Source organism: Falco rusticolus, chromosome 14 (assembly GCF_015220075.1).
Source record: "Falco rusticolus isolate bFalRus1 chromosome 14, bFalRus1.pri, whole genome shotgun sequence".
NCBI lineage: Eukaryota > Metazoa > Chordata > Aves > Falconiformes > Falconidae > Falco > Falco rusticolus.
In genome coordinates, this window is record NC_051200.1 from 2,243,186 (window position 1) to 2,256,250 (window position 13,065).

The window sequence follows — 13,065 nt, forward strand, 5'->3', positions numbered from 1 at the left end:
AGACAACTCAGATGTTTGCCTTAAGATAGTGTTGCAAATCCTAGTGCAAATATCTGCTCACATGAATGTTCAATCCAGCTATCTTGAAAATTGTGTGTGAATGCGATAGTCATCCCGTCCAGGAACAGAATAGTGCTAGGTGACTTAATTGATCCATTAAGGAAATTAGGAATAATCACTCTTTTAAGCAGTAGTTACAAAACAGATAGTTTGTAATCAGTGCATAGCCAAGTCAGACTAAAAAAGCTTGTCAAATTGTAGCAGGTAAAAATAATAATACAAAACCCAGTCTGTTCATGGATAGTTCACCAAGGAGGAAAGGCTGCTAAAATCAGCAAACGTTTGCTGCAAATAGTTTGCTTGGCTCTTGTTGTTCCTTAATGAATCAAATCTATTAGGCAGGGAAAACATCACATTGTCTTGAAAAACAAATCATATTTGGATGCCTCTTTCCATGCATTTGGACCCATTTTAACATGAACACACTAATTATGCTGTGGAGATGATTTTGTTATGGCAGAAATGAAAGCGAGTTTGCAGCTATAACTATTCAGCCATGAAGGGCTGGAATAGGTATATGGGGAGAGATGCCTTTTAATTCCATTGCATTTCTTTTTAATATTTGTATCCCTTTACTTCACATACAGCTTCAGAAAACGTTTCTGTTCTCTTGGGTGCAGAGGCAAAGGGCCTGGCTTTTAGGTCTCTGCAGCCTCAAAACTGCCATTTGTGTCAGAGGGACTTTGCCATCAACCAGTTTGCAGAATCCCGTCCATGGCCTAATTTGTACACAGATGGTAACAGGCTCACAAAATCCCAGTCTTCATGACATGCTTTCTGATGCACAGGGAACTCTATGAGTCATATTGCTCCAGCTATGGTCTTTTTGGATGGAAATTATACTTTTAGATATATACTGTGATTACATACAGCGGTGATGGGCTCATTTGAAGGAGCTGGAATGTAAGCCATTAAGTTGAGTGGCTGCCATTATGTACTGTGTTTGCCAACATGGAATAGACAATGATATTTCATCTGTGACAACTTTGCCCTCTAGACTTTGAATAGAATTATCTCGGTGTGTAACCGTTTTCTTCAGCACCATCCAGGTGACAATTTTGTTATCCTAGACAGCAAATGTGGCCTTTTATGAATCAGATAGGATGGACAGACTGGGACAAGATTTGCACGTGTCTTGTGCAATGTGACCTGGAGAGAGGGGAAAGGGACAGTTATACAGTAAGTGAGGTGACACCGGTTTGGCATGGTGGAGCCAACTGCACATCACACCTTACTCTCCGCTGTGCTTTGGCAGCAGCATTTTGCATAAGCTAAAATAAGAAACATCATGGCAATGGCTTGACTCACTCTTAACAGGCGCTTGGGCAAAGCTCCGGGGGTTTCGTAGCTCCTGCCGTGACTGAGCTGCACAGGAGTTTGCGTGCAGTGCAGGGCACTGTAGGCTTGTGTGGCTGCAAGGCAGCCGCCAAGGTGGGAGATGGGCAGCGAGGGGGTGCAGGAGTGTGCTGGTGCTTGCAGCTGCTCTCTCACTGTGGGCAGAGATAGCTGCTGTCTCCCAGAGCAGCCCAGGAGGCTGTGGTGGTAACTGGTGTTTCAGAATGGGTGGTGGTGACTTGAAACAAGATTCAATATTACGGGCTTTCCACCCTTTTTAATTGGAAGCTGAGAAGCGTAGATCCAAGCTGCAGTTCCAGTTGAGGGAGAGGCTTGTGGCAAGTGTCTGCTTGGAATTACTCCTGTTAAAGAGGATGTTTTGGCTGTGGCAGTTTTCCATAAAATCTGAGAAGCCATCAGAGAGTGCCTTTCATTCATTCCTAACCTGAAGTGAGGAAAGCAGCTTAGAGGTGGAAGGCTGCATATCCCCTTGCTGATCTGGCCAATCCGTGTAATAGGCTTACAGGGTCCGATGACAATCTGCAAGAGTTACGCGCATTTAACTAGCATCAATTTATTACCTTAACTGACAAGACAGCCTTTTACATCCAGGATTGTCTGTTGAGCTTTTAGTAGGAAAAAACCTATGATAATGCAAAGTCAATTAGATGGGAATGAGAGTATCGTGCCAGATACCTTTGTTCCCTTGGTTTCAACAGTGAGGTATCAGGTATGTGCTGTGATATACACCCCACTGTGCCACCCCTCTTCCTTCCAGTGCCCTGCATGCTACTTCCCCAAAAGCAGTGGTCACAGCAGGGTTTGCACTATGTTAAATGCTTTCAAGATCTGAGTGATACAGTGCATATAGCAAGACATTTCTGGGCTGCGGAGGCTAGGCCAAGCCAGGGTGCTGTGCCAGCCCTGGGCACCACGGGCTGCAAGATCAGGGCTTCGAGAGCCAAAGGATACCACAGGCTTTGGCTCAACAAGCGGCTCAAGGAGGGAAGCTGTTTTACATTGCTTACTTTGAAGTCCTGCCTGTTTGCCCTCTCAGGAGTTGACACGGATGGAAGGTGAGATGTAAATGCAAGATGTGGTTGCTATAACGACTTGAGCGCTGTGCTGAGTCTGTTGTGCTGTGTTATTGATTGCGTGCATGGGGTGGTGGCGAACGGAGGCTGGTCCCCTGGGTGTTTCCTTTGAGCTCAGGATGCCTCTCACTGGTTTTTGGTCCAGGTGCTGTAATGCTGAAAGACTTGAGGAAGACTTGTGGTTTTGCCGGAATAATCTCTTGAAGATCATTATGTAGGGGGTTTGTCTGGCCATTTCTTCTTCCGGGTGCTCATCCTAGTTTTTCCTCTTGCTGCCTGAGACAGAAGCAATGGAATTTTCACTGCATGGCTCTTGGTTTGCACCAGAGCAGCTGGACAGGCTCTGCTTTCCACTGGCTTGGCTGGCAGTCAGCCAGCTGAGCCAGGGCTGTCACTGCCCCTGCAAAGTCACCCGAAGCCAGGGGTGGTTCCTGGGGGGCCATGTGTTGTTTCTCCAGCCTTTGCCTACTTTGTGCTAGCATTTAATTAGACTTTTCTGAAAGCTTAGTGTCTGCAAAACAATGTGTAGATGGTATTCCCCTCTTTGTGCTCATCTACCAGTATGCCAGTCCTTGACTGTATCAGACGTGAGCTGCAGTGACTTACGCTAAGAAATCAAGAGGTCATAACAGCAAATAAGGAGCCCGAGCGGTGAGTGTAATCAGTGTAATACATTTGTCTGGACTTTAATCCAGCCTGGGCACTGATTTGCACAAGCAACAGACACCACTTCCCAAATTCTCATCAGTTACTAAAAATACCTCTCTCTCTTCTTTTTTTTTTTTTTTAATGATATCTTGGCCTCGTACTACAACACTGATACGTGAGAATTATGCATTATGAAGCCTGTTGCTGAAGATGTGTTTTAATACGTTGTGGTCTAATGCGACATAATCCAGGCATCTGCTATGTTTTTAAAAGGTGTTTTAAAACACATTGCAGTGATTGATAACATGAAGGGGCTCGTGCTGTGTGCTCCTTGTACTTGGCCATCCAGGAGTAATATTTCTGTTTTGTATTAACAGCCCTGCATTTGAATTAGTTTCCTTTCGTGGTTTTTAGACCCTGGCCAACTGTGTCAGCTTTTATAGGACAAAGTATCTACTTATGCTTTCATTAGTTCTGATCTGTCACTATTTATTTCACTATGAATGCCTGATTCTGCTACACTCAGTAGTCCTGGTGCATATGCCTGTGCGTGCGCAGCTGTGAGCCTATGTGCCATTGCCCGCTGCTAAGCAGAGCTGGGATGGCTTAGCTGTGTGTCACCAGCTTTGTGGTGGCTGGTGCCCGTTCTCCTGCAGCTTCAGGGGTAAAGCCTCCACGTCTGGGATGAACAGATCTGTCTGCTGCTGTGTTGTGTTGAATAATGCAATCCACTGGGGCTAATTTCTGTCATTTGCTCCTTAATACCTTTTTGCTTTGGAAACTCCCATGCCCCGGAGTAACAGGTGATGTACATCTTAAAATAAATAATCTCTAAACCATCAAGCGCTCTTGCCTTCCTCAGAGCAAAAGTCATCTCTCCCTGCAAAACCGTTCAGTTGTTCAGAGGAACTCAGTTTGCCTACAGTCAGCCAGTCTGCTCTGTGGGAGAGAAGACTTTTGCTTTGCAATTTCAGTAAGAACAAGCTTCTTGGGTAAAATGAATCTAGATTTGGCATTCCTGACATTTCCAGTCAAGTCTTGGTTATCCGTGAATGGGCTGTGAGGTTACGGATTAGCTACACCATGGGCATAGGGATGCTCAGGGTGATCTTGGTGCAGCTGAGTGCTCTATGCTGTACCTCCTCGCAGGGTCCCTTAGCTCAGGGCTCAGTGCTCCACAGCAGCCTCTTGCCCTTCACTGTACATTCTCAGAGCCTAATTTATATATATTTTGTAATATCCGTTTTGCTTATCTGCGTTATTCTGCACCTTGGGTAATTGAGAGATAACTGTATCTGTCTTCCTGAGTCCTGCAGTGGTCTGTACGAAATGCTTCGATGTTATCTGGCACAATGTTTGCTGCCGCAGCGAGCAGCAGGGCTGGGCTGATGCTTTATTAACACTGGAAACATTGCTTGGTAATCCTGACTGCTTCCCCCACCCGTACAGTGTACTGCAGGCTCAGCCCAGTATGATTAAACTGGGCATAAATCAAAGCACAACTTTAGCCCACTGACCACAGGGCTTCCAGTACAGCTCTAGGTGTTTGAGGTGGTTACGGCCTTCATTGAGGAATGTGAGGAGTCCCTTCTGGGGTCAGAAAACTGGGATTTGTGCAGATATTTTAGGTTTAGAACTTGAAGAGTGTTTAGCCATTTGTTCCCATGCACTGTAACGAGGGATCCCTGCTGACAGCCTGGCTTGGCCCCAGGTCAGTGAGGTGCTGTGGGCTGCTCTGCTGTGTTTGACGGAAGGTGCTGTTTTCCCTGGAGCAGTTGAAACTTTTGAGTCCCAGAACCAATCTCATCATTTATCTGAGTTAAAAGATTATGGTTAGTGGTTATTTTTAATTACTCTATGTGAAAGATATGTCATCAGGCAAGGGCAGGCTTAATGTGCCCAGTTCGCAAAAGGGATTGGAAAGCAATTATGGTGACATACGTACCATCAAAGTGGAGGGCTCACTGGCGCTCCAGAGCCAATTAAAAACTGCACGGGCAATGCTAGTCCTTTTCCTCATTCACTCTCAGCTCTCCAGTTACTGTATGCAGCTCTGTGTTGCAGCTGTTAATAGGAATGGACAATAACCATAATAAGATGGACAATAAGACTAATACCGTACCCTGGAGTCTCCTATTGTACCCTGTATGAGGCCAAGTGATTTCATGTGTGCCAGGTGATACCTTTTCAAGAAAATTGAAACCAATGGAAAATACAATAACCCAGAACCTTTAAGTCTGTACTGATTCTCCACCTTTAGATAGAGACATAAAGCTTCCAACCAAGTGTGACAGTCTTTCCAGAATATGGGGCTATCAGAGGCTCTCTCACTCCAATCAGCCTCTTTCAGCTGAAATCCAGCCATTAGTTAAATTCATCAAAGGGCTTGAAAGCAGAAAGGGAAATTCTTTGCCTCGTGCTTAACCTTTGTGTGATTGCACCTCTTCAGAGAATAAGCAAATCAAGTGGAAATGCCCTCCCATTTGTTTTATGAATGAGCCGTGTGGCAAATTCACTGTGATTTGGCTTTATTCAGTTTGTATAATTTCTGATGAGAGGTTTAAAAATAAATACACAATCAAAGGGACTGTGGGGAGATTATACATAAAGAACAAAAGTACAACATGATGGGGTGGGGTGACATTTCCTTGTACACTTCCTTTTTGTCTGCTCCATCAACTGAGTGAACCTGTCCTAGCTGTGAAAACCAGTGACACACTGGGCTGAAACGTGGGCTGCAGCTGGTGTTGTCTGTGCAGCTCAGGTGAGCACCCCATCACACTGCGCCCGTGCTCGTGCCGTATATGTGGTTTTCATGGGGGAGACATATGAGTGGATCTCAGCAGAGCTTTGAATGCCTCTTTGGGAAATCTTTAAGGGGACAGCATTGCTGTTAACAGCCCTATCAATCTGCGTTGTAAGCGTTACTGCTTGTGAAGGAGCAATGCAATTAAAACACTAGAGGGTAAAGCAGTGTGAGGTGCTTTTCTTCTGGGAACACGGGCAGCGAAGTGGTATTCTCATTTGGCTGGAGGTTTGCAGATCGTTTATGTCTCCTGTTCTGCTGGGGCTCCTTTGAGCATTGATTTCTTTATTTTGAATGCCAGCACTCTGTATATTCTTGTTTTAAGATGTTTTGGCTGCTGCCATTATGGAAGGGCCCGTTGAATACAGTGGGAAATGCTATTGTTATTTTACAGTGCTTTTATGTTGTCTAAATAAAGGGCATGTCTGTACAAGAACAATTTGAACAAATGGCATAGTCTCACCACGTTTCTCCATCTCCCTTTCACAGCCTGCTCCCTATTCCTGCTTTCCCGCTGCTGTGGAGGAGTACGTAGTTTATGTAATGCTGATTTGAAAGGGAACTTCCCAGAGCTTTTTTTTTTTTTTTTTTCTATTACAACTCTGTTGATGTATTAATAAATGATCTAATAGAGAAATATTTCCCTGCCTTCAGATTATTCGTATTACCCAGGGGCCATGGTCCTAGAAACTTTGTAGGTACTTAGAATTTTCTAAGGAGATGGGTGATATATGATAGATTTCTTTGGGTTTTTTTGGGAAGGTGACTCTTCATTAAGTTAATTTTTGATTAGTGAGAAACTCTGTGCTGGAAATTAGATGCTGAATCTTGTGGGCTAACTAACAATGATGGTTTATCCCTGGAAGAGGTATGGACAGGTAATAGTGGTTTGTGTGGCCTACCCTCAAACTAAAGCACCCCTCCGAAAAGAGAACTGCTATTTGGTGCCTACTTCAGTCTCCAGGGACCAGTAAGTCCCCAATTTCTTTTTGAAATTAGCCCATAAGAAGTAAGTGTTGATTAACTGGGACTACTTAGCAAAATTCTGCAATAATGACTGATTTCACTGAAACACGTTTCATGCTCGGCTGCCTCACTGCGGGCAGTTGGGGAGAAGGAGCAGATGTTAGCCTCCAACTGTGCTTCTGGGCTTTGGAAGTGAGCAAAGTCAGGGAGAATGCACCAGATACATTGGAGGCAGAGGCTCACCCATTCCCCAAACTGTTCTTCCAAGAGGCCGCATCTTGTAAAGCTGGAGCCAAGTCCCTTTGCAGCGATACAGCAGGTTCATGGGTGGTAGATTTAAAGCCTGCAGTAGCCTGGGACAAGTTGTGAACCTTGGTTTAGAGGTCACTTTCTGAAATGTAGTTTAGAAAAACATCCTAGGTGGTGATCCTGAGCTTTTTTGGTCAGGATGTGCTATAGATACAGACTGCAAGACAGGAGGTGACAAGGTGTGTGGGACCTGCTGCTGCAGGAGGGTCTTTCACGGCTTCTCCCTTCCCTTTCCTCTCCTTCAGGTCATGCAGGTTTGCTCCAGACTTGCTTTAGTAGTGGGGTCAGGCAGAGTGATTCTACCACATCATTTAACAGGGTGTTGTTCCTGTTAATCCTTCTCTTTTAATTTTCCTGCTTACTTTGATGGGAAGAGTTACTTTATCTTGATAGCAGTGACACAAAGGAATAGCCAAAAAAACCCAAAAAGTAAAACAATTTGCAAATTCCAGAGCTGAAGTACCACTTTTGAGCTCTTACATTCCTTGGGATCTCCCCCTGTGGCATTAATGACAATCCTTCCCCTTTGGCTGAGGTCTTTGGAAAGCGCAAGGAAAGGAGACAGTCAGGATCATTTGTCATACGGGTATTTCTGAGCTTTCCCAACACTGCTGAGGACAGTCACAGCTAGGTGAGCTCAGCACAGGTTTTGCAACAATGTACCACAGCTCCTTTGCTGTGCTACAGCCTTCAGCATCTCTGCCATGGCATGCCACAGTGTGCCAGCATCAGGAGCTCTCAGCTGGCACGCGCTGGTGGTACTGCATCCCAGAGGTCATGACTTGCAGAGTCCTCTGAAACCCTTTTTTATTGTTTGTTGTTGTCATTTTATTTTGGCAGCAGCTCTAATGTAATTCAGTATTTCCAGTGGCCATGTTCCATCCTGGAAATAACACCAGACTAGAAGAGAAAGGAAAATACACGCAGACCTTGAGTAGGAATATTTTTTCCCCACTAACTTTACTTGCTATTGTGAAAGCATTCACCTGCTTTACATGAGCGTTAGTAGCATCTTAAAGAAGCATCTTTAGAGTGAGGGTTTGTGACTGAATTATTGGAGGTTTACAGAGTGCTTTGGAAACCTGTGATGAAAATCCCTGGAAAGGCTGATGCGTGCGATCCTGGCAATACACTGATAATGCCCCATGTTCTTAGTGTGTGTTCCAGAAATGTCAGCTGTGCATATAATTAGAGAGAACATTGTCTTTTTTCCCTTTTTCGTTTTCCTCATTAAGTTTATTTATTTCTGGCGCTGGGACATAGAAGTACACCTCAAATCTCTGTTCTGGGACTTACCTTTGGCCATGACCAGGTGTTTGCTAGGAGGTGAAGAAGGATCCATGATGAACAGTGACTCTGGTCCCTAGACCATGCACAACATCCCAGTGGTTAATCCAGTCTTCTGCCTACTGTTTTTTTGGTTTTTTTTTTTTTTTTCTTCACCCCAGACAGAAAGTGGTTGGCAGTGCTCTGAAGTCTCTGTAAAACACTAAAAATTATTCTCAGGTCTGCTGTTAAGGAGTGCTCTTGGGCATTTCTCCTGCATTGATGTTAGATGGTGAGAGTGTTGGGGAACTTTTCTCTTTGGGCTCTTCAGTTTGAGCAACCAATGGCAAGAATGATTGATTTTAATGGGAGCTAGGACTTTCACCTTGAAGACAAGCAGTATTCAGGGTATGTCAAAACCAAATGTACTTAGTATTATTATCACCTATTGCATTTCTTCTAGCCGCCTCTCTCTTCTTATGAGTAGAACACTTTTCCCAAATATCTGTGTTCTTGTTATTATAAATTTAAAGACTGAGATTTTGTGAATTCTTCCGGTAGGCACGGAGAACATGATTTTATTTACAACAGCCTTCACATACTGAGAAACTGCTGTATCTGGGAGAGTATGATTTAATATTTGGCTATTCCTATTGTGATTATTATTGTTAAATCTAGTTCTTTGTTACCCTTTTTAGTGATGGCCAAATTGTGGATGGGATGAACATAAGACATTGGAAGTGTAAACTTCTGCATCACCCAATTAAGCACAGAGTAATAGTAATTTCTAGGGCATGATTCACCTCACTCGAAGGTAGGCAACTGAAATTGCTGAGATGAATCACACTCCAGATGTGTCTCTTTCTCTTCACTGCTTATAAAGGAGTCCAGATGACTCTTAGATGCTGTGTGGTAGACATCTAAAATTATGGGAGATAAGTCCCTTTTGAGGTCTTCGGTGGAGTATGTGTGACCGCAGTGCTAAGACCCAGATTTGAAACCAATAGACGTGAACTTTCTGCAGTAAAGAGCTCCTGTGTTGAATTCTCAGAAAATAATATTTTATCCTGACCTTTCTCTAGTTTATCATCTCTTGCTGCTGCAGATGTCAGATTCTGTCTCTGTAACCCTGCCCTGAGTCAGACAGCTCCACAGATGCAGCAAGATGTCTTGCAAAATAAATTAAACTGGATCTTTTAATTTTAGACTCTGATGTTCTCTCAGTGGGCCCAGCATGTGTGATGGCAGGAACTTGAATTCTGCCATCCTGCTACCGCCCTTATTTCACAGGCTGAAGTGTATTTGTATTTGGGAAGGCCAGGGCTTGCTTGCAGGCTTGCTGGCATATGGATCCCTTTCTTGGGCTAAGGACACGGACCAGGGACTGGAAAGGACCAGCTAAAGGGCCCTTTTTTCTGTCTACTGGCACTACAATGTGAAAACCAAGAATTTACAGCCTTTCTCCTTGAGTATCAAGAATTACTTTGCAAAGCCACCTCAGCTCCTGACATCCACTGAAAGCACCTTCCAGAACACTGCATTAACAACAGAAAAAGGCCAGGCACCCCCCTCTGCTTTTCTGGCCCTCGGCAAGTCCCTGTCAGCCCTTGCCGTAGCCAGGCCATGCTCCTTGGAGCTGGGATTTTGTGCCTCAGGCTCGGAAATGCACTTTTGCAAAGTAGGCTAGGAGGCTCTATAACACAATCCCTCTGAAGTTTGGTTTCAGTGATGTTTCTGTGGCAGTTTGTGCCTAGAACTGCCTGTGTGTGAAGTGACAGCAAAGTCTATGTCAGCTGAAGCAGAAAAGGATGAAACACGGCTTTTGCGTAATAGCTCTGTTCCTGGTTCATCATCAGTGAAAAATGGACTAAAATACCCAATGGCATTAACAAAAGGAGTGTGTCAGGCCAACCTGTTTTATTTTTTTACAAGAAAACTGTTTTTCTACACAAGGAGAATGTACTCTACCTCATTTATTTAGATAAGCTAAATGTAAGATCACCATGAGCCACTGGTGGGAGGTAGCCATGGGAAAAGGGGGGTAATGTTATATATTAGTGCAAGATTTCTGTGACACTGCAGTACTTCATGCTGTTTCAAAATCTCTGATAAGGTCTCTTTGGGAATAGTATTTACAGTTCTGGTCATCTACGTTCAAGAAAGATGCAGGCAAAATATCTAGGTGCCTAAAAGAGGTAGTGAAATGCTCAGGGAGAGGAAGAGCCATCTGCTGGAGAGCCAGGCTGAGAGAGCAGAGCTTGGTTAACTGGGGAAACCACAGGCCGAACATTGTCCATAAATACAGCAAAGCGAAATACCAGCGAAGGAGAAGAGCTTGGTCCTGGCAGAACAGACAGCTGTTGACTGGTCTTGAGTATATTGAGGGGGTTTTCTTCAGCTGTGAAGTCTTCATTCCTTCGAGATCCCTCTTGGGCTTCTTTGTGGTTTGAACTGATATGTATTTAGGAAAGCATCTAGACACCTTCATTTAAAGCATCGCAAGGTTTTGTGAGGAAGAGCTGAAACATATCACTATGTGCATTCATATTCATGATATTAATAGCTGAGCATTCAGCTGTTGTACTGGAATTGGAAATCAATTTTTATAACTTATTTTTCCTGATGTGGCTACCCTACTTTCCTAAATGAGAGCCTGGAACTGGGGTGAACTGAGGGACCTACACCATCTGACTTCAGCTGGCACTGGTTTGGATGGGATCCTCTGGTGCCCAGCTCCTTGCAGCTCTGTACCAAAAGCCCAAACACGAGATAAACCCACACTAATACAGTAGATGGCCTCTGTGATGAGTTCAGCACATCAATTAGGTCCATTGCGCAACTCCTCAATGAGAGCTTGTTATTAACCCGTTTCTTTCTTTTCAGTCTACTATCAGGTGATCTTGAGGCTCGTGTTTAGAAGTCCCCTATATAATGTACGAAGAAGCCATGTTTCTTTTACAGCTGGTTTTGAATTAGAAAAGACATTTTGTCAAAATGGAAGTAGAAAGAACATTCTTTTACTTTACTGCAGGAAGAAGAGAGGTCCACTGACTAGATACATCTTGGCTTTGTGGATAAAAGGCACTGAATGTCATGTTAGGCTTTCTTAGATCTTGCTGCTTTATGTAAAATTGACTAATAATTGAAGAGCTGAAACTACAGTTGTAATTGTCACAAAACTAAGGATCTTGATTTCTTAAAGGAAAGTCAGTTCAAGGAAAACTGTAAATCGGGTCTTTTAATCTGTTGACCAACTTGCCTGTAGGGACGTGAATGTTCTTGTATGTTTATGCTGAGAACCCTGCAGCAGTGCTAGAAGGTTTCCTGCTAGACTGTACTGTGCAGGTAGTTATTAGCAAGTATTTTGGTAAGCCAAACTTATAAAAGAGCCGTTAGAGCTCTCTAACCATTCCCAGAGCTTCTACACTTGCATAACCGCTGCAGCGGTTTATAATCTTTATGCCTTGTATTGCTTGCCTAAATTGAAAGGGTATCTGTGGCTGTTAAAGTCTTGCCATGTGGAAGGTCTGTAATGGTTGCAGCACTGAGCTCTTTGTGAGCTGAAACTCTGGTTTGGAGGCAAGCCCAAGTACATATTCAGTGTGTCTCAGCAGAATTAATGAACAAGGTTCAAGATGGCTCTGACAAGCTAATAAGCATATGCGTGAAGTCTGTATTTGCTAGGGCAGTTCTTACTGTTCACTGCAGAATTCCTAAAGTGGACAAAACATAAACACAATTTCTTATTCTGTTAAAAAAATGCATGATTTTCATTCTGAGGAGCAGTGGGTGTCCCAGTCATGGATGGATGATTTGGCTTGTGGATACACAAGCATCAGTGTTTGGATGAGTCCTTCCTGTAGGCATTAAGTAGGAGTTTTAGATGTATAAAACTAGGTGGCTCTCAGTGAAAATGAGAACCGGTTGGGTACTTCCCATGGGGCTGGCCTGGCTCTAAGGTGACCGTGGAGGAACATTCAGTAGGTCCTGTCAGACACAAGTCTGGCCTCAGTCCAGTTTCTAGTGGGCAGGTATCTGCCCCTTGAAGACTGTCACAGCAGCTGGTGCCGGCAGGTTCCCTGTGGGCAGTGGGGTGTGCATGTGCTGTGGGGCTGGGCTGTGCTCCAGGTCAGTGGGGTGCCACGCTGCCCTTCTTGTCTGCTGTGTAGTTTGAAGAGTTCAAAAGCAATGGGTGGCAGTACATTACCAGCACTCTGTAAATACAGAACTTCCAGTTTAAAATAATAATAAAACCCCCACGTTCTTCTAAATATTTTTGCAAACTTTGCTTGGATTTGCATGGAAATCTTTCTGAGCCTCGAGCTGACACTTGATCCTTTAACTGAACAAACTTGCTCTGAAATGAAAATTCCTTTGCAGGACACCGTCGTTTGGTTTAACCATTTTTGGGAACTCCCAGCTATACATCATGCTAATGGAACTGTACCTGAAAGCCATGTACCTTGAAAGACCTGCATGCTTATGAGTAGGATGTGGTGGTGGCAGTGAGAGGGGAGGTGCTGCTTTCCCTGATGCAGAGGGCCAGACCTGAGAGGCACCGAACATCCGCACGTGGTGCCT

At 44.2% G+C, this 13,065-nt stretch overlaps 1 protein-coding gene across 11 annotated transcripts in view; it reads left to right on the forward strand.

The window, feature by feature from the left end:
- The window catches only part of ARHGEF9 (Cdc42 guanine nucleotide exchange factor 9), a 221,301-nt gene that overhangs the window by 138,262 nt on the left and 69,974 nt on the right, over positions 1 to 13,065 (forward strand). The gene's annotated exons all lie outside the window — the stretch shown is intronic.